Here is a 26,733-nt window from a genome sequence, read left to right on the forward strand (position 1 = left end):
CGCTTTAACCGGGCGGTAATGGTCTACATGTGAAGAATGCCTTTTACTGCCCGGTTAGCTCCACGTGCCAGAGAATAAGAAAAATATTTTCTGGCGTACTTAGTGGACATGTGTAAAAATGAAATTACCACCGGGCCACATGGTAATTCCAAATTGACCCACATTGAGCATGCGTAGGCAGTGGTGTTCCTAGGTCGGCTGCCACCCGGGGCGGATGGCCGCTGCACCCCTCCCCCAGATGCAGCTGCGTCCGTCCCCCCAGGGTGCAGCACGACACCCCCCCCCCCCCCGGTGCTATGACACCTCCCGGTGCAATGACACCCCCCAGCGCATCAACCCCCCCCCCCCGGGTGCATTCTTAGCTGCAGAGAGCAGCCACGCAGCTGTCGGCTCCGCTGGCTCCCTCTGCCCCGGAATAGGAAGTAATCTGTTCCGGGGCAGAGGGAGCAGGGAACCAGCGGAGCCGACAGGCGCACGGCTGCTCTCTGCACCCCTCCAGCAGCGTGCACCCGGGGCGGACAGCCCCCACCGCCCTGCCCTCGCTACGCCACTGTGCGTAGGTGCCTATGCAGCTTAGTAAAAGGATCCCTGAGAGAGGCTGCTTTCAACGGAACTTGAAACCCCCAAGAAGCAGAATGCAACTGCTGGACAAAAAAAAACCCCATATTGATGACACCACATGAAATGGTAATCTGGATAGCACATTAATAAAGGTAATGTTATTACATTGTTCTGTCAGTGGGGATGTATAACACCCTCGAGTGCACAGGAAGAGTCTGACTCGTACTAGGCTGATGTGGGCAGGCCTGCAGTCTATTGATTGCTGAATGTGACATCACGGTGATGGATGTCACACCCTTAGAATGAGCGGATCTCTTTGCAGTTACATTAACCTACAGAAAATAATACAGCGATGCCAAGCATTGAAGGTTTGGACTCTGAATATAAACATTTTGTTAACAGATTTCTTTTCCGTAAACAGTCAGGAAGATATTTTATTCTAAATTATCTTTCCAGTCTCATGCCACACTTCCTGAGGACGTAAACTTTTCATAGAACTGACTGCAAACTGCGGGTTGATTCTTGCATTCTGCTGATGTATACTACATATAAATATGGAAGTTTTGCTATTCTATACTCTGTACTATGTGGTCTGGCTTGATTAAATGTGACTTCACCCTTCCTTAGAGCTGGATTTCTTTTTTAAAATTGTTTCCACAAACCCAATCCATAGGTACAAATGGGTTTCATGTGTTTGACAGTTTAGAAATGACTAGATCAGAGCTGCTAAGGGGGGGAGCAGATCTTTAAGAGGGGGGGTTTAGGCCACACCCCCAACTCCACCCAGCCGTGCCCCAGCTTTGTCTAACCACACCCCCAGACCTGCCCACTCTACCTCCTGACTCTACCCCCTGAAAGACCTCAGCCATGGCACCAACAAGCCAACTCCTCCTTGGCCAGCAGGAGATGCCTTAATAATAGGTCTTGTGATAACAGTTGTGAGATTTTGCAGTTCCTATTGTGAGACTGGTCCCACAGCAGCAGGAGATGATGTCTTAATGCACCTCCTGCTGCCAATGGAAGGGGAGGCTGCTCAACAGGCATTTTCTGTTCCCCAGCGGGAGTGCGGGCGATGACCCATAAAAGCAGCAATCTTGGCTGAATACAGAAGACTTGGCAGGTCTGCAAGTTGCAGCCAAAGTGTGGTATCAACCAACCAATCAGTCGATGAAAAGGGTTGATACCAAATGCATAACAAGCTCCCTGAAGTAAGGCAGTTGTAAGTGGGTTCTCTTGCCCATTAAATACTAATTCCCTTCGCTATCAGGCTTATTTTCGAAAGTGATCGCCGGCCATTTCCCGACATAAATCAGGAGATGGCCGGCGATCTCTCAAAAGCGGCGAAACCGGCTTTTTTGACAGCATTGCCGCTTTCCCGTCACCTCGCAGGCGAAAGTTCAAGGGGCATGTCGGCGATGTAGCGAAGGCGGGGCATGGGCAGGCATGGGCGTGGCTACCAGATGGCCAGCTTTCGTGCATAATGGGAAAAAAAGCGACGTTAATCAGTATTTCGCCGGGTTTACTTGGTCCTTTTATTTTCACGACCAAGCCTCAAAAAGGTGCCCCAACTGACCAGATGACCACCGGAAGGAATGGGGGATGACCTCCCCATAGTCCCCCAGTGGTCACCAACCCCCTCCCACACTAAAAATATAAAATCAAAACCTTTTTTACCAGCTTGTATGCCAGCCTCAAATGTCATACCCAGCTCCCTGAAAGCAGTATGCAAGTCCCTGGAGCAGTTTTTAATGGGTGCAGTGCACTTCAGGCAAGCAGACCCAGGTCCACCCCCCCCCCCCCACCTGTTACACTTGTGGTGGTAAATGTTAAGCCCTCCAACCCCCCCCTCCAAATCCCACTGTACCCACATGTAGGTGCCCCCCTTCACCCATAAGGGCTATGGTAATGGTATAGAGTTGTGGGGAGTGGGTTTGGGGGGGATTTGGGGGGCTGGTTCGTTTGTTTTGCTGTGCTTTGATTCCCTCTCTTCTGTTTACTGCCCGGTGAGTGCTACGGCAGGCAAAGGGGATATCAATATCACATTCTGAGCTGCTGAACATGATTTAACCAGTCAGTACCCTGTCCTGCCCAACTAAATTCTTTTGAAATCGTGCCCTATATTTCTACATTACTTCAAGAATGGAAGATTTACACTCAGGACCCAATTCAATAAAGAGAGGTAAAACCTAGATGTTAAAACTTTATTTATGTATTTATTTATTGCACTTGTATCCAGTGGCGTTCCTAAGGGGGCTGACACCCGGGGCGGATCGCTGATGCGCCCCCCCCCCCCCGGGTGCAGCGCCCCCCCCCCGGAACAGCGCGACACCCCCCCCCGGCGAAAGAACCCCCCCCCTCGGGTGAACGCCGCTGGGGGGGGGGGGGTGCCGCGCGCCTGCTGGCTCTTCGTTTTCATGCTCCCTCTGACCCGGAACAGGAATCTGTTCTGGGGCAGAGGGAGCATGAAAACAAAGAGCCGGCAGGCGCGCGGCACCCTCCCAGCGGCATGCACCTGGGGTGGACCGCCCCCCCCCTTGGTACGCCACTGCTTGTATCCCACATTTTCCCACCTATTTGCAGGCTCAATGTGGCTTGCAAAGACCTGTTGTGGCATTGCCATTTCCGGGTAAAAGATACAATTGTTGCAAAAGATTAAGGATAACAAGAAATGGCTAAGCAAAATAGCTAAGTAAACTGTTACAGCAGAAGATTTGCAGGATTAGTAGTGAGTCAGTAGTGAAGCGTTATAATTAGACTATACTACTACTACTACTACTTGACATTTCTAAAGCGCTACTAGGGTTACGCAGCGCTGTACAATTTAACATAGAAGGACAGTCCCTGCTCAAAGGAGCTTACAATCTGGATTCTCGTGATAGGCCTTGTTGAAGAGATAGGTTCTATAATGGAGATATCGCATGTAGACGCCATTATAGGATATTAGTGTTGAGTCCACATTTTGGTACCTAACTACTACTACTATAAATCAGCGCGAACACTTACCCCATTTAAGGCCCGGTTTAAAGGACCCTCCGCTTCACTAAAGACGATTATGGCACCCACCGGTGCTCTATATAATAACAACAATTGCAAGACTCAAGAATCCTGCAAGCTGAAATATGAATCGTCATAAATTACATCCCCGGGTTCCACTACGAATGCAAATGCCAAATCGTACTCTGTGAAGTGTTCACATGTTGTGCCTAACCTAAAAAAAAAAACAACGAACCATATAATATTTGAATTCAAATGCTCATATGTTCAAAACAAACTGATGCTTTCAAATGCTGGCAGTTATGCGCATAACTACTACTATTACTACTTAACATTTCTAAAGCGCTACTAGGGTTACGCAGCACTGTACAATTTAACATAAAGGACAGTCCCTGCTCAAAGAGCTTACAGTTTAAAGGACAAGTGAATAGTCAGTCCGATAGGGGCAGTCAAATTGGGGCAGTCTGGATTTTCTGAAAGGTGAGAGTTAGGTGCCGAAAGCAGCATTGAAGAGGTGGGCTTTGAGCAAAGAACTGAAGATGGGCAGGGAGGGGGCTTGGCGTAAGGGCTCAGGAAGGACAGTACTCTACAATTAACTCCTAAAAGCTTGGCATGCCCCTGATTCGTCAATGGCCCTTCCACATCCACGTTACCCTTGGTGTTGTGCACCCTAGAAATTAGGCACTAAGCTTTTTTTGAATAGGGGCATATGTCATTTACGCAAGTAATTACAAATTAGTGTATTAATTCTTCTTGATGCCAATTATTGATAACTAATGCCAATTTGGGGCTAATTCGCTAATTTAAGGGTCCTTTCACTAATCTGCAGTAAACACTAATGTGTGCTTACCACAGGAAGAAAAAAGGCCTTACTACAGGGTGCACTCAAGTGTCCCACAGTCATTTTGTGATTGGTGCATGCTGGGGGTAGGTCAGAGGCAGAGTAGACATGTCCTACGCTAATAAGTTAGTGCAGCTACATTGCTGCACACTCGCGGTTAGACGTTTGCCGAGAGAACATTGAGAAGTCGATCGAACAGACGCTCCTGTACAACCATACGAACCATCTTTGAGAGACGAAAATAAAGATTGCTGGATTAGATGATGTAAATAAAAGAAGTGAGCTTTCTTATGGATGAAAAGACTCCTGATGCAGGTGGACAGGCCGAAACACAGCTGCGTCGAGTCTCACTCACCTACCTTCTTATTGCAATTTTTAACCTTTTTAATGTTTTTGTTTTACGACCAATAAATTTGTTTTTACTGCATTTACATTTGAAGCGTCGTCCTTTTGAATTTTTTTGAGTCATCTTCGCTGTTTTGTTGTCATCTTATGCGTTAATGGCCAAGTGCTAGTAAGAAAATTAGTGAGTTTCCATTCATTCCAAAAATAGAAAAAAAAAAAACCGGCCAGTTTACCAGTGCAGTAAAAATGACCTTAGCACGTGGGAATGACCTGCATAATGATGTGCTAAGGCCACATTTTACCGCAGTTTGGCATAAAGGCCCCTAGTTACCACATAAATGACCCTTCGATTCCCAATTGTGTGTCCATTTCTTGCACCCTTGATAGAATTTGGGGGCTGTTCTGAACATCTCACCTGTTGTAAATTCTTCTTCCCTGAGTTCAGTCTTCAGTTGTTCATGTTTGATCCATGTTTCAATTGTCTCCTAAGATGCCTGCATGAGGTTTTGAGGGAGTCAACATTCTGGGAACCATCCTTCTGCCTTTAATAATGAATCAATAATGGGCTATAAAAAACCAAGATACTTTGGCAGTAGAAATTATTAAAAGACGGTCCTGGAACATAAAATCCAGGAATTAATGGAGTCATCTCAAGCCCTCTTAGAAAAGAGGATGCAATGTCTCATGAGCATTGATAATGGAACGATGTCATTTAAAAACAAACAAACAAACAATGAATTAAACGTGTTCAAAAGAGAAAGCGGAAGAAACTTATTTTTCTAGAATATTCTGGCATACGTGAGAAGAAAAAGTGTCTGTATGCAGGAAGGTTGGAGATATTCCCATTGCTCTGCATCTTTTGTGCAGGTGTGCCAAATTTGCAAACTCCAAATCAGCAGTCTAGAAAAGTGTTCTGTTAACATTTATCACCCCTTCCCTTAGTCATCAGTGCGGTGTCCCTCCCTGGGGAACTGGAATACTAATTCAGAGGAATATTCACCTTGGCCCTTGGGAGTCTAGCGCTATTATAATAACAGAGAGCAGAAAAGTGTGTGTGTGTGTGTGTGTGTGTGTGTGTGTGTGTGTGTGTGACAGAGAAGAACAACTAGGGAGAAATAAAGAGAGACAAAGGAAAAAAGGGATATAAAGAAGAAAGAGAAATATTTTTAAGAAGAGACAAGAAGAGAGAGAGTAAGAACAGGAGAAAAGATAGTGAGAACCAGGATGACTATGGAAAAGGGGAGAGAGCAGAAGTAACAAGAACGATGGAGATAAAGGAAAAGAGACAGCGAGAAAGAGAAAGGAATCTCAATTTCTTTTTATTGCGGCTTCGTGCTTTTTAATTGTTCCGGCTGAGCAGGTTCTTCATCTGTGTTACTGTTATTAATAAACAGGACCGTCGCGGTCATCCTGCCAGCTATAAGCTTGTTCTTGTCGGATGGGTTTCCTGGAATCCCAGAGCAGTTAATATATCTCTAGTGGAGCAGCTGTAGGACAGCCTATTTCTATGATAATGTGTATACGGAGTTTTTTTATTGTCCCCTTCTGCAGTATCTAACTGCTCTCCCCCAGAGACGGTAGAAAGCCATATGCTGCATGGGGGCTGAATCTGATCCCACAAGGTACCGTACAACGCAACTTAGCTTTTAATTAATATTCTGATTACACTTCTTGTGGGCTGTTAGGAGAGAACAATGCACGTTTGCTATTCTTTTCTCAACATTTAATAAATAATAATAGAAAGGACCAATGCACACTTGACTCTACAGTTAACTTTGTCAACCCAAATAAGAGGAACTCAGTTTAACTGTTGTTTTGTATGTAGCAGGGGCATACCCAGAAGTCCATTTTTGAGGGGTTCCAAAGGTTGACTGAGGGGGGTCAGATATTCTCTCCCCTCCCCCCTCTGCCCCTACCCCGCTGCTGCCACATTAAAATATACTTTTGCCGATGGGAATGCCAAGTCTCGCCAGCTGAAGATGTGTCCTGCACGAATCCTGCCTGTACTGCCAGAACAGCATTGAAGTCGGCAGTCGCTGAACTGATCACGCAGGACAGAGCTGGCATTGGCGGCTGAAGCGCGCCTGCTGACTTAAGTGTGCTCAGACAGCATAGGCAGGACTCATGAAGGAGACGTCTTCAGCTGGTGAGGCTTGGCATCCCTGTCAGCCTTTAAAGCAGAGGGGGCCTGAGCTGAAGGTGAGGGGGGCCCAGGCTCCTGATCCCCCCTGTAGCTACACCACTGATATTACTACTACTACTTATCACTTCCATAGCGCTACAAGGCATACGCAGCGCTGTACACCATACATGAAAAAAGAGTCCCTGCTCAAAGAGCTCACAATCTAAATATGGAATGTTGCTAGTGGAATAGCAACATTCCGTGTAGAATCTCAAATAGTAGCAACAGAATCTCCAATAGTAGCAACATTCCATGTAGAATCTCAAGTAATAGCAACATTCCAGAATCTCAAATAGTAACAACATTCCATGTTCCACTGCACTAACCACTAGGCTACTCCTCCACTAGCAACATTCCATCTAGAAGCCTGCCCTTGCAGATCAGCAACGCGGCCGGATGTCAGACTCACAGAAACAGAAGTCTGCGCGGCCGCGTTGTTGATCTGCAAGGGCAGGCTTCTACATTACTACTACTACTACTACTTATCACTTCTATAGTGCTACAAGGCATCCGCAGCGCTGTACACCATACATGAAAAGACAGTTCCTGCTCAAAGAGCTCACAATCTAAATAGGACAGGCAAACAGATAGAACAACTAACAGGCTCAGGTAAGGGAATTAAAGAGGTGGGGATAAAAGGGTACAGGGCAAGTGAGTAGTGGTTAGGAGTCAAAAGCAGCGTTAAAGAGGTGGGCTTTTAGCCTGGATTTGAAAACGGCCAAAGAAGGGGCTAGACGTACAAGCTCGGGAAGTCTATTCCAGGCTTGAGGTGCAGCGAGATAAAAGGAACGGAGTCTGGAATTAGCAGTAGAGGAGAAGGGGACAGACAAGAGAGATTTATCCACAGAACAGAGTACCCGAGGGGGGGGGGGGCGTAGGGAGAGACAAGAGTGGAGAGGTACTGGGGAGCGGTAGAGTGAATGCACTTATAGATATGTAGTCAAATTACTTTCGTTTTTTTAATGGTTCATTTTTACTGGCTGCAGTGCAAGAATTAGTATAGCTACTGAGGGCCAGATTTTGACACCCATAGACGGATGGAGGCATCCTTCACATCCACTCTCTGTTCTAAGACTGGAGAACGGGAAGGGGTGGGGGAGAGTTCTAATTATTGTACGTCTTAGTACATGCTGAAGATGCCTTTTTCTTCAGGAAATGCTGCTCCTGATATTACCCATGAATCTCTGCTTTGTATAAAGATAAGTCAGCAGACTGGATCCCACCAGCATAAGCTAAGCACGTGAAACCTTGAGAAAGGCACATCAACCTTTTCTAGACTCAAAACTGGTTTCTAAACTCACTCAGGAGTGGAGGAGTTGCCTAGTGTTTAGGGTGGTGGACTTTGGTCCTGAGGAACTGAGTTCAACTCCCACTTCAGGCACAGGCAGCTCCTTGTGACTCTGGGCAAGTCACTTAACCCTCCATTGCCCCATGTAAGCCGCATTGAGCCTGCCATGAGTGGGAAAGCGCAGGGTACAAATGTAACAAAAATAAAATAGATACTATTGGAGATTCTACATGGAATGTTGCTATTCCACTAGCAACATTCCATGTAGAAGCCTGCCCTTGCAGATCAGCAACACAGCTGCGCAGGCGTCTGTTTCTGTGAGTCTGACGTCCTGCACGTACGTGCAGTGTGCAGGACGTCAGACTCACAGAAACAGAAGCCTGCGCAGCCGCATTGCTGATCTGCAAGGGCAGGCTTCTACATGGAATGTTGCTAGTGGAATAGCAACATTCCATGTAGAATCTCAAATAGTAGCAACAGAATCTCAATAGTAGGAACATTCCATCTAGAATCTCCAATAGTAGCAACTTTCCATGTAGAATCTTCAAATAGTAGCAACAGCAACATTCCAGGTAGAATCTCAAATAGGGAAAGGGAAATGAGACTTGATATACTGCCTTTCTGAGGTTTTTGCAACTACATTCAAAGCGGTTTACATATATTCAGGTATTTATTTTGTACCAGGGGCGATGGAGGGTTAAGTGACTTGCCCAGAGTCACAAGGAGCTGCAGTGGGAATTGAACTCAGTTCCCCAGGATCAAAGTCCACTGCACTAACCACTAGGCTACTCCTCCACTCCACACTAAACCCCTGCTAATTGTGGGGCTAATCAATGTGTGGCAATTTACCTGTGCTACTCAATTAGTACAGGGCACGCCAACTCTCTGCCTCTAAACACACCCCCACGCTAAAAAATAAAAACTATTTTTTTTTAGTACGTGGGTAGCATGCGCCAGTTCCAGAACTACTGGGGGACGCCTACGTGTATCCCCTAGTTGTGCCTTTTTACCCTGCGGTAAGCACATGTTAATGCTTACCGTAGCTTTTTACTTGAGCCTTTTAATGTTGGATGTCTAGATATTTTTATTTTTAATCTCTATAGGGGCAACATAGTCTAAGTATTAGACTAAAAATCTGACTTTACACCACAATATTATCTGTATAATATGGGATTGGGTTTGGGGTGGAATGAGACAGGGCTTTAACATTATCTGGCTCTATTCAGTTGGTATCTGGATAACACAGTAACACAGAAGAAGCCAAAATTGAATGGATAAAGCCAATCTGGTGACTGCATTATCTTTTGCATTGCTGCTTTTTCAGAAAAAAAGTACTCAAACTTTGCATTAATTTAAGCACTGGCACTAGCATTTAATGCAGTCACTGTACTGGCTAAATACAAGCCCCAGGATATAACAAAAGAGAGGGAACGAAGTACAAACTAAAGTCCAAACAAACAAAAAAAAACAGCACCACGGGCCTTTAAAAATGGAACACAGTTCTTTGATGAATGAGCCTTGACAAAAAGACCCGACATGGGCCGTGTTTCGGTGACTAGCACCTGCGTCAGGGGTCACAGTGATGACGTGGAAAACTTGGGGAATAACTCGAATATATTCCTCTACAATATATTATTCCTTACCCCACGTCTCATATAGTAAAAGCTACAAAGCACCAAGGCACTTTCACTTTCTGTATCCAAATGTGTTCCATTTTTAAAGGCCCGTGGTGCTGTTTTTTTTTGTTTAAATACAAGCCCCAAACATTTGAAGAATACAATGGAAGCCATAAATTCCTGAATGTCCACTATCCCAGCTGCAGAGGACTAAAATACAAATTAACATATGCTTCCAGCTTCTCCTATATAAGCACGCAGTTATGGAATGCATTACCACTCGCCTTGAAAAAAACGCACGACCTAACCAACTTTCGGAGATCACTGAAGACCAGCCTGTTCAACAAGGCATACCACACTGATCCATCCTAATCACCAGATAACGAAACTCAACCCTGAACTGGATAAAACCTACTCTCTGCACGTGACTACCAAAGTCTACTCAACCACGAAAGAACTTTAAAGCAATAACACTTTATCTCTTATTCCAAATATGAACTCTTTATACTTGACTGCTTCGTCTACCATGTCAATCATGATCTTAATGTAATAACACCTGTATCTCTTACTCCAGAAGTGGCGATCGCCATGACGGAACAATGTAAGCCACATTGAGCCTGCAAATAGGTGGGAAAATGTGGGCTACAAATGCAACACATAAATAAATATTACCATATGCAAAATCTAGGCCAAGCAAAAACCATGATATGGTAATCAGTTGAATTTTCAGCCATGTTCCAATTCTTAGTCAAACCCAAGCTTGCATTAAACGTTGCAAGAATGTAAAATGTATTGAAAAGCAAAGGGATACACCAGATAATACTCTCCGTAGAATATCACCTGCTCATGTTACGCTCACTGGATCCTCATCGGAGAGGATGTCCCTTAATTCTGATATTGAGAACCTGATATCTTCAATATGTGCTGGCCAAGAAACTTTCTGCGTGAAGCAAAATGCTGACAGTGCATCTACTGCAGGAAAAATATGTGCAATTGCATTGCAATTTGGCATGCCAGGATCCTGAAGTTACGCATATCTTTATGAGTCCAGAAGTTGGCATACTTGATTTCATGTGTTAGCAAATCTCTAAAATCGAGCTCACTAATTTAATTAAGTAGGTCGGACTCTGCATGAGTGCTTTCAAATGAATGTCGCACAATTACCATTGAGTCTGTAGCAATCTGGATTTTGCTAGGGGTAACAATGAAACACGCTGTAATGTGTGTACTCCATTTTCTGAAGCATGCACCTATGATGCACTTTGAATAAACTCCTTTGCAGATGCGCAAACAATAGTCAGAGAAGCCTCTGAAGATGACTGAAGGTTAGAAGAGTTTCTCTTTGTACAGAAGGATGCCTAGGAGGGAGATGCTGGCCGAGGTATTTTAACTGCAAGTCCATTTTATTAGTTCCTTCGTTTCCTGGAACTTGTGCTCCAGCTGTGCTTGCATTTTTATGTTCCTAAAATTCATAGTTACATAATAGAGTCTGCTGACAGACAAGGCCCCCTTGGTTCAGCAAGACTACTATTACTTAACTACTACAACTACTTAACATTTCTAAAGCGCTACTAGGGTTACGCAGCGCTGTACAATTTAACATGGAAGGACAGTCCCTGCTCAAGGAGCTTACAATCTAAAAAGACAGGTGTACAATCTAAAGACAAGTGTAGAGTCCATCTGGTAGGTGATACTATATTTCCTGAGAGGTTAGGTGCCGAACGCGGCATTGAAGAGGTGAGTTTTAAGCAGAGATTTGAAAATGGGTAGGGAGGGAGCTTGGCGTAGGGGTTGAGGAAGATTGTTCCAGGCAAAGGGTGAGGCAAGGCAGAATGAGCGGAGCCTGGAGTTGGCAGTGGTGGAGAAGGGAACTGACAGGAGGGATTTGTCCTGTGAGCGGAGGTTACGGGCGGGGACATAGGGGGAGATGAGGGTAGAGAGGTAGTGAGGAGCCGCAGACCGGGTGCATTTGTAGGTAAGGAGGAGAAGCTTGAATTGTATGCGGTATCTGATCGGAAGCCAGTGAAGTGTTCCTAAAATTCATAGTTACATAATAGAGTCTGCTGACAGACAAGGCCCCCTTGGTTCAGCAAGACTACCTGACGTGATGCTACTAAAGTTGTCCCATTTTCAGGTATCTCCTTCCCATTGCCCCTTATTGCTGCCCTTGGCTAGTGTCCCAAGAACGTTCAAATTCAGTCGGGTCTGGTCACTGCCCCTTCTGCTGTTAAGCAACTTAGTTCAATAAGAAAACCTGAAATCATGATCATTGGGGATATCATACTGAGACCTGCCAGCTTGCTCTCGTCCATATAAGAACATAAGCGTCTCTGCCATTTTGCCTGGCACCGGCATCGGGCTCACGGGTCTGAAATTTCCCGGATCACCTCTGGAACCCTTTTTAAAAATTGGTGTTACATTGACCACCCTCCAATCTTCCGGTACCATGCTTGATTTTTAAGATAAATTACATATTACTAACAATAGTTCTGCAAGCTCACTTTTCAATTCTAGCAATACTCTAGGATGTATACTATCCAGTCCATGTGATTTGCTAACTCTTGAATTTGTCAAATTGCACCATTACATTCTTCCAGGTTTACAGAGATTTGCTATGATAAGGAAGTTAGTAATCTAGTGACCTCATGGACCACAGAATAATTACACGTGTACCAACAGGCTGCAACTCCTTAGGAACTGAGAAGGCTGGTACCAGCTGGGTTTTGGTGGAGCTATATAAGTTATCCTGTTAATATTATGATAGCCAATTATGTGGGCCAAGGTCACTACCTAATGCATGTCACATCTGCAGGAGGGGTTGAGCGAGGCTGAAAAAGAAAGGAAGGAACTCAACATCAAAAGACTGCTGCAGGACTTTAAGGCTGTGATTGCTGATGCCCGCCGTCTTGGGCTCCCCCTTCTGATTGCCCCAAGGCACCTTTCTTTGCTTTGGTGACATAAAGCTCTTTGATTTACCAGGTTTCCCCCTTACTCCACAAGCCATACCAGAATATTCACCTTCCTGCTACTCAAGTATCAGGGCTGTAGTCGCAGTTTTTTTAACTCACGGGTAGGGGACTGTTGGATAACAAATCTGTCCAAACCCCCTTTAAACTCAGCAAGGCCAACTGCTGTCACTATGTTCTCCGGCAATGAGTTCCAGAGTCTAACTACGCGCTGAGTAAAGAAAAACTTTCTCCTATTTGTTTTAAATCTACCACATGTTGATTTGCATTTATTGTATTGTATTGTATTTTAGCTTTGTATATCACCCATTTCCCTTTTTAGAGTATGGACCAGTATATAAAGATTGTATTAAATTAAATTAATCCTAACCAGATAGTGCTGAATATCAATTCTATCCAGTTAGGTTTACGCCATGACCCCATAACTCCTCCAATCTCTCCCATACTTAATTGAATTTTCTAGTTAAAATTGAATCAGTCGGCAGACTCAAATTTTTCAACTGAAAGATTTATTCAGGTAATTCCTGAAATTAATTGGATAACTTTTCTGAATATTGACTCCTACATTACCATATTACTTTAAAATATGTAAATACTTTCTCTAATATAACATGCCCAAGATATGTAATATGAGGGAAAGGGGGAAAATATGTGGAAGAGGATAAGGATAAGGATAAAGCTGAACTGCTTAACAATTATTTCTGCTCTGTGTTCACGGATGAAAGGCTGGGGGTAGGTCTGCAGAAAACAAAGGCTAAAGGGGATGGATGTATGATAGACCAAGACCCGTTTATGGAGGAATGTGTTCGTGAGGAGCTAGCCAAACTAAAAGTATACAGAGAGATGGGGCTTGATGGCATACACCCGAGGGTGCTCAAGGAACTCGGAGAAGTTCTGGCAGCTCCGCTGACTGACCTCTTCAATGCTTCCTTAGAGACTGGAGTGGTCCCGGAGGACTGGAGAAGGGTGAATATGGTTCCTTTGCACAAAAGTGGAAGTAAGGAGGAGGTTGGGAATTACAGACCTGTCAGTCTGACCTCGGTGGTGAGTAAGCTAATTGAAACGCTACTAAAGCTGAGGATTGTGAGATTTCTCAAACTGAATGGAATGCAGGACCCGAGGCAGCATGGCTTCACTAGTGGCAGGTTGTGTCAGGCAAATCTGACTGACTTCATTGACTGGGTGACCAAACAGTTGGAAATGGGAGGGGCGCTTGATGTGGTATACTTGGATTTCAGCAAAACCTTTGACACGGTTCCACACAGGCGACTGATAAATAAATTAAGTGCCCTCGGTATGGGACCTAGAGTAACTGATTGGGTTAAAAATTGGTTGAATGGAAGGAGACAGAGGGTAGTGGTAAATGGGGCTTGCTCTGTAGAAAAAGATGTTGTCAGTGGAGTACCGCAGGGATCGGTCCTTGGGCCGGCTCTTTTTAATGTCTTTGTGAGTGATATTGCAGAAGGGCTGTCTGGTAAGGTTTACCTCTTGGCAGATGATACCAAACTCTGCAACAGGGTGGACACCCTGGAGGGTGTGAATGACATGAGGAAGGACCTAGCGAAGCTGGAGGAATGGACCGATATTTGGCAACTAAGGTTTAATCCCCAAAAATGCAGGGTCATGCACTTAGGTCGCAAGAATCCGAGGAAATGGTACAGTATAGGGGGTGAAGTGCTTCAGTGTACGAAGGAAGAGCGGGACTTTGGGGTCATTGTATCTGATGACCTTAAAGCTTCCAAACAGGTAGAAAAAGTGATGGTCAACGCCAGAAAGATGCTTGGGTGCATAAATAGAGGGATGACCAGCTGGAAAAAGGAGGTGATCGTGCCTTTGTAGAAGTCTCTGGTGAGGCCCCATTTAGAGTACTGTGGGCAAATCTGGAGACTGCTCCTACGCAAAGATATAAACAGGATGGAGTCGGTCCAGAGGGCAGCTACAAAATTAGTAAGTGGTCTTGAACTAAAAAAATAAAGGGACAGGCTTATGAACCTCAACATGTATACACTGGAAGAGAGTAGGGAGAGAGGAGACATGATAGAGATGTTTAAATATCACAAAGGCATTTATGTACAGGAGGCACGCCTTTTTCAACCAAAGGAGAGCTCTGGAACCAGGGGGCATATGATGAAGTTAAGAGGGAATTGTCTTAGGAGTAATCTAAGAAAATATTATTTCATGGAAAGGGTTGTGGAGTCACGGACTGTGTCAGAATTTAAAAAGGCATGTGATAAGCATGTGGGATCACTTAGGAAAAGGAAGACTTAGGGATTACAGAGGATGGATGGGCCATATGGTCTTTACCTGATGTCATGTTTCTGTGTTTCTAAGTTTAATGTTTCTATTTTCTTTCATTGAAATATATCTATTACTATGATATTGAATATGAAAAGTTACTTAACTTTTATGCATTATTGCATTAAGGATCGCTTTTATAAACTGCATTTATATATTTTGTTCTTTGTAGATTATTTTGTTTTAAAATGTGCAGAAAAGGAAGATTAAAACATGTACCAACCTCCATGGCTTGGAATGAGTTGGCAGTTCAGCATCCCCAAAGTGCTCCAATTATGTGACTCCGATGAAACATTAATCATTCAGATACTTTGCTTTAAATATTCTCTTTTATGATATTCAGTAGGAACCTCTACAAAGGCCTAAGTAATTAGATAACACTTGGCAACAAGACACTTGCTAAAGTGAGAGGAAACAAGACCACAACGGACGGCTCATGACCATCGTGTTCACTGATCCTCAAGTGCCGCATTTTGAGAACATTATGTATCACCAAGTTAGTATAAGGGAAGATGCTTCTCTTGCCTTGAAATTATGTTAATATATAAGATGCCTTAGTGTCTTGTTTATCAGCTATAGAAGCTGAGCCTGTATGTAAGCAAAGGGAAGGTGATGGCCAGATCAGAAGGGTTTATGGGTACTATTTCGCTTCTACCTCATTAAACTTGGCTTCTAATTAAGTTTTAATGATGCTTGCTCCTTCGGTAAGCTAGAATTTACTGCAATCTCTTTAAATTTAATCACTTTGATAATAGATTACTCTAACACTGCAAATAAGGGACTGGGAGGATAGCTTCTATATCATACAATGCAATCTCTTGGTGGACATCAAAGTTTTGTGTGTGACACCAGTATTTAGCCACATAATGAACATAGAATTTGAAATATCTAACTCAGAAGGTATCATGTTATACATGTATTCACTTAAGCTACCCATTTAAGCTATACAAGTATAACTTGGAACATTTAAAAGGGGATTCTATATACAGCACCGAAAAGATCAGTGCTAAGCACCTATTCTATAAAGATCACCCAACCTTTATAGAATACCAACATAGAACACAGGTTGTGCCTATCAATATTGGACTTACAGCTGATAGAAACAGGTGTAAGTCCGGAGCCCAAAGTTAGGCCAGATCAGCACTGTTCTATAACTTAGTTCCTAACTTTTGGGAATGCCAATGACCCACTTATGGCCCTCACATGGACATGTTTCCTCTTGGGTTATGCACAGGAAAAGCTAGGCGCCAAGTTTTAGAATAGCACATGAGGAGATCTGCGTGCAACTATATCAAGCACCAATCAGCACAAATGAAGTGGCCAGTTGGTTCCCTTTACCTCATTAAGTTGCGTGCAGATCCTAGGACAGCATGCAAATTCTGGCACCCAACTTTGAGTGACCTATATAGAATCTGGGAGTTAGCCATTAACACCCAAATTCTATATATGGTGCCTTAAGTTGTGCATGTTAATTTGGCAGCATGGTCAAATTGCATGCACAACATAGTTGATTAACAAGCCAATCAGTGCTGATAATTGGTAGTTATTAACCAATTAGCAGACTAGTTGGCTTTAGTTAAAATACATGCACACTCCTTTCAAGGTGTATTCTACAATGCCGTCTATGTAAATTCTAATGTGTGCAGTTGAAAAGGGGGCATGACTATGTGCACTATTATAGAATTCACCCGATCTGTGCCTAACTTAGGTGCAGGTTTTTAGGCCTGGTTATAGGTGGCCTAAATGGGTGTGCCTAATTTTTAGTCACAAGAATGGTGCGTGAGCATATTCTATAAAGCTATGTGGGTCCAACACGCATCAAATTGGAACTACTGCCCCAGGTGTTACTTCCATTTTTGACGCATGTGCTAAACTCGTGTATCTAATGTCCAATCAAACAGCAAAAAAAGCATTTAACTTAAACGTGCTCTGTCTTCATCCTCAGGGCCATGTTTACTAAGGTGCACTAGCATTTTTAGTGTGTGCTAATGCTAGAGACACCCATATATAAGTACATAAGTATTGCCATACTGGGAAAGACCAAAGGTTCATCGAACCCAGCATCCTGTTTCCAACAGTGGCCATTCCAGGTCACAAATACCCGGCAAGATCCCCAAAATGTACAAAACATTTTATACTGCTTACCCCAGAAATAGTGGATTCTCCCCAAGTCCATTTAATATAGGTCTATGGACTTTTCCTTTAGGAAGCCGTCCAAACCTTTTTTAAACTCCGCTAAGCTAACCGCCTTTACCACATTCTCTGGCAACAAATTCCTATGGGTGTCTCTAGTGTTAGCACGCACTAATTTTTAGCACTCACTAAAAACAATAGCGTGCCTATGGCACAGCTTAGTAAACAGAACCCTCAGTTGAAAGGTAATGGCCAAATCAAACATTTATCTTCTTCCGTGTTTTTTTCAGCTTTGTATGCTTCGTCAGATATATTCTTTTTTTCTCATTAAATGATTTGCCAAAAATTACAAATACTTTAAGCTTCTCAAGAACTGATTATTGTAATTCTTTATACTCAGGATTGGCCAAAATTTCTATTTTGAGGGTACAGTTATTACAAAACACTGGAGCAAGAATTCTACTTTCTAAATCCAAATTTGGCAGGATTACACGTTTCCTTAAATCTTGACACTGGCTTCCCAGAATAGATTTAAAAATCTTATGTTTGGTTTATAAAATTATCAATGGAAACTGTCCTGAGTATTTGAGCTCTTTAATGTTACTTACAAGAAATCACGAGTCTTTCTAGATCTATTTCATCAAATTCAACCACGTCTGCTGCTTGGACACCCGAATGTGGAGTACCACAAGGATCACCCCTCTCACCAACCATTTTCAACCTAATGATGATCCCCCTGACGAAACTCCTATCAAACCACAACCTCAACCCATATATTTACGCCGATGATGTAACTATATACATCCCTTTCAAAAAAGACATTAAAGAAATCTCCAATGAAATCAACCTAAGTCTACACATCATGAACACCTGGTCAGATGCTTTTCGCTTGAAACTAAATGCAGAAAAAACTCAATGCCTGATACTCACGTCCCAATACAACACGAAAGAATTCACCGCTTTAAACACACCAACACTAAACCTTCCAATCTCAGAAACGCTAAAAATCCTTGGAGTCACTATTGACCGCCACCTAACACTCGAAACTCAGGCAAACAACACAACCAAAAAGATGTTCTACTGCATGTGGAAACTGAAAAGAATAAGACAATTCTTCCCAAGATCCGTCTTTCGTAGCCTGGTGCAATCCCTCGTTCTCAGCCATCTGGATTACTGCAACTCACTATACGCAGGTTGCAAAAAGCAAATACTGAGAAAACTCCAAACAGCCCAGAATACAGCAGCCAGACTCATCTTAGGAAAACCAAAATATGAAAGTGCAAAACCCTTACGAGAGAAGCTACACTGGCTCCCACTTAAAGAACGCATTACCTTTAAAGTATGCACATTAGTCCATAACATCATTCACGGTGAAGCCCCAGCCTACATGTCGGATTTAATAGACTTACCACCAAGAAGCGCCAAAAGATCATCCCGAACTTTCCTCAACCTCCACTTTCCTAATTGCAAGGGCTTGAAATACAAAACACTGCACGCGTCAACCTTTTCCTACATGAGCACGCAGTACTGGAATTCATTGCCACGCAACCTGAAAACGATCCACGAGCAAAAAACCTTCCGCAAACTACTGAAGACCCACCTCTTTGAGGAAATTTACGGAAAGAACCAAAACACATAAAACCGCACTCACTGTTCAACAATGCATCACTACAGCCACTCTGAATTCCCATCCCCTACCTCACCTTCTCATCTCCCGCAAACTTACCTCACTCATACCTTACTCACAGAAAATGTATACCAAATGCTTGCCTGTTATTATATACCGCCCCTCCTGCTTCCCGCGGGTTCTCTCCAATGTATCGCCCGTTTTAGTTTCCCGTTCTTTCCTTCCAATGTCTCAATGATCTTTTCCATTATTATATTCCTTGTTACAAAACTTGTCTCTCAAAACGCTTCATAATGTAATCCATAACTGAGCTGTAACAAAATGTACTTCCAGTTTTCATAACGTATTGTAAGCCACACTGAACCCGCAAAAAGGTGGGAAAATGTGGGGTACAAATGCAATAAATAATAACAATAATAATTTACAAAAATAAACCTGTGTTCTTTCAGCTCGTTCTTTAAAGCTCAAATCATCTTGCAGAAAACGGTTTCAGTTTACTGTCATTTTATCTAGAAATTTGTTACCTGACGCTCCTAGGCTAGAACAAGTCTGCCTGAGATTTCAACGATGTTTAAAATGTTGACTTTTTCAAAAGTATTACAAATAATTATAGAAATGTTCAGCTTTCACCACTGTTGCTGCTGCTGCTTCTGAGGAGAGAATAGTTTAAAACTAGTAGATGAAGCGTTCTGTCACACCACTGTTTCAAGCCCCTGACACAGCCCTTTGAGATGGCGAAACATGGCCATATTAGGTTTTATAATTATTTATGTATTTATTGTTTTAGTGGTGAATAAATTAAAAGTTTTGTGCATTTTGCACATAGGTTTTTTTTAGATCTACTGTTTCTTTTTTCCATGCTGGATCTTATAGATCGATTCTCTGTTTCCTTGGACCTTGAAGAGAAGAGATGCTTCCAAAACTGGACACAATACTCCACACAAGGTCTCACCAACAACTTCTACAGGTGCATCAACGCCTTCTTTCTTCTGCTCGTTATGCCTCTCTATATAATAAAACTATTAGCTCTGATGCTTTTTCCCCCCATACCGGTAATGTTCAAGTTGGCTTTTAATTACTCAGGTGCCATCTTCAAGGTGAAGGTGGACAACTCTGTTATGCCACTTCCCTTTGCGGTCCGTCTTCCTCTGTATCACCTTTTAGATGCTCTTATATCATGTGTGTTTTCTTTTTAAATGTCATGCTTTCAAGTAGATATCACACTCAAAAACACGGTTATTATCCATGTACCATGCTATATATTGAAAGGGGATCTTGCGAACTTCTAAAAACATGAGTAGAGTGTTGTGATGAAAGCCTCAGTCAAATCCTATATATGTCTACCATATGGAATATTTTTTTAATAAGAAGTTCTCACAGAAGAAGATGAACACCGGTGGGAGCTCATATTATTAAAGAGGATAAATTGACCTATGTCATTTATGGTTTATGGTTCATTGGGACTTTCTATACCACCATTCTGAGAACATAAGTACATAAGTGTTGCCATACTGGGAAAGGCCAAAGGTCCATCGAGCCCAGCATCCTGTTTCCAACAGTGGCCAATCCAGGTCACAAATACCCAGCAAGATCCCAAAAATGAACAAAACATTTTATACTGCTTATCCCAGAAATAGTGGATTTTCCCCAAGTCTATTTAATAACGGTCTATGGACTTTTCCTTTAGGAAGCTGTCCAAACCTTTTTAAAACTCTGCTAAGCTAACCGCCTTTACCACATTATCTGACAACGAATTCCAGAGTTTAATTACACATTGAGTGAAGAAATATTTTCTCCGATTCATTTTAAGTTTACTACATTGTAGCTTCATCGCATGCCCCTTAGTCCTAGTATTTTTGGAAAGCGTAAACAGACACTTCACATCTACCCGTTCAACTCCACTCATTATTTTATAGACCTCTATCATATCTCCCCTCAGCCACCTTTTCTCCAAGCTGAAGAGCCCTAGCCACTTTAGCCTTTCCTCATAGGGAAGTCGTCCCATCCCCTTCATCACAGGGAGTTCACAGTTAAAATTTAAACTTTTAAAAGCAAGTGAAAAAAATACCAAAAGTAATAGAAAAGGACACACTCATTCTAAAAAAAACCCAAACAAACAAAAAAACACCAGATATAAAAACGCACAGCAGACACACCAGGTGAGGATCACTGGACTCTCTGCGTATGATATTTGCTTACTCACCATTCCTCTCTCCCCCAAATGAACCATGATGTTGAGTTTTGACAGTATGAGCATCCATTTCAGCCTACATTTCAGGAAAAATTATATCCATAGTTTTGGGCCAAATGAAGGCAAGATGCAAAGCCCCTAAATTTATTTGTTACATTTATACCCCGCACTTTCCCGCTCGTCAGCAGGTTCAATGCGGCTTCTCCACTGGACTCTCCACTGCTATTCTTGACTTTCTTCTGCTCACTGTCTTTTTTCCCTTTCAGTTCTCATTCTTCACGCACAGAATTAGTTGTAAGCACATAAAAAAGACAAGCTAGCTTTAAAAGACATAAAAATGCAGGTTGGCCAGAAGTTTTCATCTGGTGCTTTATGATTTAAAATGTCTGCTAAAAACCATCCGCCCTATATTCAGCCTGCGGTGGAATGTGGTGTTGGAGCCTCTCACAGCCTTGGGCTGAACTGACCCCAAATACTCAATGCTGAGGCGTGTGCAACTCCCATGCATGGCCTCACCAACTTTTTGTTTTATTCAGAATCAGCAATGAGGGAGCTTAGTTGAGGGCAATGATAGTGGCTGATTTCATTAGCTCCTCTAACCGAAAAGGTGTTCCACTGCCTCTGGGTAGTGACACAACGCTGGGAAGTATTCTGCTTTGCAAGAAATGTCTCAAATAGTTATTTGCATAAGCAGTTAAGAACATATTCAGCAGTCATTCTCTTGAGGTGATGAGTACAATGACCTGTTATGACTCAAGAAAGGTCTGGAGCAAGCACAAAGTATAGTTGGTGTTGGAAAAGAAGAACAAAGTTGGCGATCAAGCAAAGTGCATAACGGGGAGGGAAAATGTACAGACAGGAAAGGCCTGGAGGCCTTCATCTGTCATCCAGTTAAGTGTTTGTAAATGTTGAGAAAGGGATCCTAGAGTGTGCTTCAGTTCAGACCCAAAATAACTCCTGGAAAAAGTCTGATTTAGGTTAAGTGCTGCATAAAAAATAATCAATATTACAAAGGAATATCTCACTTTAAATAATTCTTACACTGACAGGTCTGTGCGTCTTTCTTTTTATCCTACTCAAATGTAGTGCTCATTAATGGACTTTTATGTTCTCGTCTTCTTTCTGTGCTTTATAATCCATTTATTCTGTTAGGGGCGTTTATGGGATGTTTATTGAACTCCGCATTTCTTAGATTTGGCTAAACCCATGTGGACTATACTCAAACATCTATGACCAAGTTTGTTTTAATCAGCTGGAAATAACAGATTCTATGTAAGCAACTTTAGTGAAACTTTAATTTTTTTTTCACCTCTATTTCTATTACATTTGATTAATGGGGACTTCTGCTTGTATTGCAAGATTGAAAATTAAGCCATGACCATGCTTTAAAGGTCCGAAGCACAACAAAGAGAGTCCAATTCTCCCGCAAAAACACACAAGGAAACAACAAGTTAAGCGGAAGATATCCGGAAGGACCAGACTGAAGTCGCAGATGTTGACAGCCAAAAATAATTTATTAAGACCCTACACGGTCCGTGTTTCGGCCAAAAAGGCCTTCTTCGGGGGTCCTCAAATTGGCAAATACAGATGATCCAATCAAAAGTGCTTATGGAATAAACCAATCTGGATGGAACTCAGAATAAAAAGCACCGAACCTGTCCAAATACAGCGTAAGCCTCCAAATCTGTATGTTTGATGACAAGAAACACTGGAGCTTCATTGCTGCCCCCACTGGTCTGTGACATACATTAAGCCTGTAACCTCTTAGCAAAGAAGGATGACCATAATAATTAAGTGGATGGAGCGACTCTCACATGAAGAAAGATTAAAGAACCTTAGGGCTCATAAGCTTAGAGAAGAAATGACTGAAGGGAGATATGTTTGTGATCTATAAAATTCTGAATGGAATGGCCTAGATTATTTCAGAAGGAACTTGGAGTCCTATAAACCCACCCACCTCTCAAAGTCTTCCATGACAGCACTTTTGGCCATTCCTTCGCTTAAGTGTGCATAATTCACAACGCTTCAATATCCTACTTTCTCAATTAGAGGACTAGGATTAAAGAATTTACTTCTGATTAATATTCAAGAGGATGTGAATTATATGATGTTCTCTGGGATGTCAAGTCTCATTGTTTTAAGTTAGCTTTGGTTCTAATGGATTGGGGTTGTTTATTATTAGATGCTTTCAACACTGTGTTCTTTTTTATATATATATTCTTCCGCCAGTTTTAAATATATGTGCTGTTTTGTTGTTTTAAAATCATGCTTTTATTTGTTTTTATCTCATAATCCATATTAATCACATTTTACATATTCGTGAATAGATTATTTTTAACAAAATAAATAAAGATGAAAAAGAAAAGTATATTTAAGAAAGGTAAAAATTGCAATTTAAATTCTTATCTGCATTATATTGGAATAAGCAACCACCAATTCCCCTCTCCCAACCATCATCTCAAAAAACTCCGTTTTCCAAAGTCATTTGCAGCAGAAAACACATCTGCATAGATTTAGCTGCAAGACTTAGCAGCCCCATTCATCCTGATGGAATGTCCTCAGCTGACAGCCAGAGATCTTTATCATATAAAAACATTAATTGAATATTTATTGATGAACACTACCGACAGGAAAAAAGTAACAGTGTGATCTCAGCCTCTGTGGTTAATGGATCACCCTTTGCTGACTTTCCATTTCTTAAGGTGCTTGTAGTTCCTTGGTGACTAATAATTAGATAATAACACTGTAATATAGTAAATGAAGGCAGTTAAAGACCTGGCACAGTCCATCCAGTCTGCCCAGCAAGGTGGTTCCGCTCTTTCCTGATTAAACACTAGTAACACAAAAAGGGCAGTCGACAATTCACCACCATGCCAACCACATATAGGAAATGATGGGGTCCTTTTACTAAGGGCCCCTTTTACTAAGCTGTGGGAGGGCCTACGCACATACAGGGGGTTGGTGACCACTGGGAGAGTAAGGGGAGGTCATCCCCGATTCCCTCCGGTGGTCATCTGGTCAGTTCGGGCACCTTTGTGAGGCTTGGTCGCAAGAAAAAATGGACCAAGTTAAGTCGGCCAAGTTCTCGTCAGGGACGCCCTTCTTTTTTTCCACTATCGGCCAAGGACGCCCATCTCTTAAGCACGCCCCAGTCCCGCCTTCGCTACGGTGCCGACACGCCCCCGTGAACTTTGATTGTCCCCGCGATGGAAAGCAGTTGAGGACACCCAAAATCGGCTTTCGATTATGATGATTTGGGCGACCCTGAGAGAAGGACGCCCATCTCCCGATTTGTGTCGGAAGATGGGTGCCCTGAAAATAAGCCTGATAGTCACATTCATTATCAATACAGTCCAACAATATTGTTAACTAAAAACATTTTGCTCACTAATTTCAGACTTAAAATGTCTTCCTCTCCCCCATTGTGATTTATACCACCTGCACTCATAGCATAGCACAGGTGAGAGACTGATAAACACAGTTCAGGAGAAAGACCTTGATCAGATAGTGTCTAAGGGATCCTTTTACTAAGGCGTGCCAAAAAGTGGCCTGCACTGGTGTAGACGTGTGTTTTGGGCGCGTGCAGGTCCATTTTTCAGAGCACCTGCACAAAAGGCCTTTTTTTTGGCCGAAAATGGATGTGCAGCAAAATGAAAATTGGCGCGCGTCCATTATTATTTATTACATTTTGGGCCTGAGACCTTATCGCCACCCATTCATTTAGTGGTAAGGTCTCACGTGTTAACTGGTTGATAATCATCAGCGCACATACAATGCCGATTACCTCCGGGTTAGCGCCGCATGCTGGAAATTTTCTGGTGCACATAGTGGGTTCATGTAAAAAATGAAATTACTGCCCGGGCCATGCGGTAGCTGGTGGGTAGTTCTGAATTGGCGCACGTTGGGCTGACCTAGGTGCCTACACAGCTTAGTAAGAGGGCCCCTAAGGCCATAAAGAGACTTGAAGTGGGTGGTGCATAGGAATGTCATGAGCGTTCCACCTAGCAACCCGCACACTTTATAGCCATAAAATTACCATATTGTACTGATGTTCGAATATTTTTACTGCTCTAATTGCCTCCTGCTCATGTTTGATCTATTCTTACTGTACACCATCTTGAGTGAATTCCTTCAAAAAGGCAGTAAATAAATCCTAATACATAATAAAATAGAAAAATAACGTGGCTTGGTAAACAGGGCCCTAAGCGTTCTATGGGAGAAGCATGGGCAAGGCATAGATGTTATGATTATTTCAATGCAGTGGCGGAGCTACGTGGGGCCTGAGGGGGCCCGGGCCCCCGCAGATTCGCCCCTGGCCCCCTGCCGACGACCCCCCTCCCGCCACCAACCCTCCCCCACCATCGCCGCCAGCCCCGCTACCGCATGATTTACCTTGATTGCTGGCGGGGATGCCCAAACCCCGCCAGCCAAGAGTGTTCTTCAGCGCTGGAGTTAGTAAACTCCGGCGCCTTCATTCAAGAAAGTTCGTCTGAAGGATCAGCTGGTTTTGACGCCTTACGTCCTGCACCGTGCATGTAGCCCCGTGCAGGACGTAAATGCGTCAAAACCAGCTGATCCTTCAGACGAACTTCCTTGAATGAAGGCGCCGGAGTTTACTAACTCCAGCGCTGAAGAACACTCTTGGCTGGCGGGGTTTGGGCATCCCCGCCAGCAATCAAGGTAAATCATGCGGTAGCGGGGCTGGCGGCGATGGTGGGGGAGGGTTGGTGGCGGGAGGGTGGGGGGAGTTTAAGAGTGTCGGCGCGATCGAGCGGGGGAAGGGGGTTGCCGGAGGGGGGGAGGCGGCTTAACAGTGCCCCCCCATCTCGGGCTCTGGCCCCCCCTCCTGGCAAGGTCTGGCTACGCCCCTGTTTCAATGTGCACTTTATAGCAGTGGTATAGCCACGTGGGGCCTGGGCCCCCGTAGATTTGGCCCTGGACCCCCTCCTGCTGCCATCCCGCCGTCACCGTCGCCTACCTTTGCTGGCAGGGGACCCCAACCCCCGCCAGCTGAGGTCCTCTTCTTCCCGCGCAAGGCTTCGTTCTGACGTTCCGTGCAGGACGTCAGAAACAGTCAGAACGAAGCCTTGCACAGGAAGAAGAGGACCTCGACTGGCGGGGGTTGGGGTCCCCCGCCAGCAAAGGTAGGCGACAGCGGGGGAAGGTTGGCGGCAGGAGGGAGGGTTCGAGAGGGTCGTTGGCAGGGGGGGGTCAAAGTTGTTGTTGTTGGTGGTGGTGGTGGCGGTGGGGGGGGGAGGGTCGGCAATGGCAGGGGGGTCGGCGGCACCGGGGGGGGGCTAAAATGTGCCCCCTCACTTCGGGCTCTGGACCCCCCTCCCACCGAAGTCTGGCTATGCCCCTACTTTATAGAATAGTTGTGTTTACATGCCCAGCTGTTAATTTTAGGTACCAAACATTTACACCAGCCATAGATATGGCATAGGTAGATGTACCTAAAGTTTGATGCGTAACTGTGGACTTATGCTAGTATTCTATAATAGATTTGGCGCTCAACTCTGCAGCTATAGAATACAAGCCTAGTGTCCAGTATTTTTGGTGCCTAGCTGTAGGCACTATCTGCTGGATTCTATATATCACACCTTGCATTCCCCACCGATATCAGGCGTATTCTCTAAGAATGCGCGTAACTTAATTAGCTTAACAAGCCAATCAGCGTTTTTAACAGCACTTAAT

The sequence above is a fragment of the Microcaecilia unicolor genome, chromosome 2 (genome assembly GCF_901765095.1).
Source record: "Microcaecilia unicolor chromosome 2, aMicUni1.1, whole genome shotgun sequence".
NCBI classification, from domain to species: domain Eukaryota; kingdom Metazoa; phylum Chordata; class Amphibia; order Gymnophiona; family Siphonopidae; genus Microcaecilia; species Microcaecilia unicolor.